This window comes from Saccopteryx bilineata, chromosome 11 (genome assembly GCF_036850765.1).
Source record: "Saccopteryx bilineata isolate mSacBil1 chromosome 11, mSacBil1_pri_phased_curated, whole genome shotgun sequence".
NCBI lineage: Eukaryota > Metazoa > Chordata > Mammalia > Chiroptera > Emballonuridae > Saccopteryx > Saccopteryx bilineata.
Genome location: NC_089500.1, coordinates 47434247 through 47435955, shown reverse-complemented (window position 1 = coordinate 47435955; position 1709 = coordinate 47434247). Strand labels below are relative to the sequence as shown.

The 1709-nt window shown below is 46.1% G+C and overlaps 1 pseudogene; it reads right to left on the bottom strand.

Moving 5' to 3' along the window:
- Positions 1–455: 455 nt before the first annotated feature.
- On the bottom strand, positions 456–882 carry LOC136315679 (proteolipid protein 2 pseudogene; annotated as a pseudogene).
- Between the last annotated feature and the right edge of the window lie 827 nt (positions 883–1709).

Genomic DNA, 1709 nt, shown 5'->3' with positions numbered 1-1709 from the left:
CAAAGCATCATCAACAAGGTTTAAAACTGAATCGAGATTGGAACCACTTCCCACTGAGAGTGATATTTTGTTCTAACAATCTGTTTATTATTTATTTATATCTCCATGGAACTACCGTTCCACCCTAAGGAGGTTATTTGGAGTGGGGTTATAAGCTGGAGCCAGGAAACTAAAATCAGAGGTGACTCCTCACTCATTCTATGGCTTAGGTTGGGGCATAGTCCACGTAAAATTAGTGTCTCCTTTTGGATATTGCAGAATGGGGACCTAGGCACATCCTTAAAGATGGCCACAGCCAGAAGGGTTGATTGGCAGACTGTAAGACAAATTCTTTCCATAAGGCATTTTTACCTCAATAGGGAGCTGTGAGTTGGTGAGAAATGTTATAAGGGTGGGAGGAATTACGTCAATGGATGATTTATTTGCAGGTCACAGAGAGAAATGAAGAGAATTCACTATACTGGGCCATCTGCCGTGTCAGTAGGGGCTGCTGTCTGTCTTTGCTGTGTTAAGGGGAGGGAGACATAGGCCTCCAGTACCACTTGGAGGATTTTGGAGTAGTATCTTTTCTCAACAAGGACAAGTATGGAGGTGGTTATGTAGAGGATCGCTGTTGTGAAAGCAGAAGAAATCACACCATGGCCAGTTGATGAATTTTATCTTGGTATGCAGGCCACTCAAGTAGATGAAAAAAGAAGAAAACAGCAAGGGTCAGCTCAGCCTCCAACAGGGAGGAGTATTTAGGTGTTAGGCACTGAAGCAGATCATAATCACCAAGCAGAATATAATCTCAGCAAACAGAAGAATTCCCTTTTTGGTGCACGGGAAGTTGGTGCAGGTGGCCCAGAAGCTGAGAGCTGAGATGTGCTGGGAATCCACCATGGTGACAACCAGAGTCCCTAGGGGGGCACAGAGGATCTGCTCACTTGCTGGCAGGTTTGAAGATGCTGCACACTCTGATGTCTTGCCTGCTGTATAGAAAGTGATTATAAAAACTTGCAGTCTGGCCCTGGCCGGTTGGCTCAGCGGTAGAGCGTCGGCCTGGCGTGCGGGGGACCCGGGTTCGATTCCGGGCCAGGGCACATAGGAGAAGCGCCCATTTGCTTCTCCATCCCCACCCTCTCCTTCCTCTCTGTCTCTCTCTTCCCCTCCCGCAGCCAAGGCTCCATTGGAGCAAAGATGGCCCGGGCGCTGGGGATGGCTCCTTGGCCTCTGCCCCAGGCGCTAGAGTGGCTCTGGTCGTGGCAGAGCGACCCCCCGGAGGGGCAGAGCATCGCCCCCTGGTGGGCAGAGCATCGCTCCTGGTGGGCGTGCCGGGTGGATCCCGGTCGGGTGCATGCGGGAGTCTGTCTGACTGTCTCTCCCCGTTTCCAGCTTCAGAAAAATACAAAAAGAAAAAGAAAAAAAGAAAAATTGCAGTCTAAAGTTTTTTGGGGTTGATTACTTGCTAAAACAGTAATAAAATAATAATAATGATAATAATAATTACATCCATTAGGATGTTTTAACAGGATTCATGTCTACAAAATTAAAAATGAAAATGTTTAGAAGACAATCTAAAATTACTTAATAAGCAAAAGACAAGGAAAATGTGACCAATTATCAGGGGAAAAGATAATCAACAAATGGCGAGCCCAAGATGATATAGGTGTTGAAATTATAAGACAAAGACTTTATAGCAGATGTTAAATAAGTTCTGTGAGATAAAG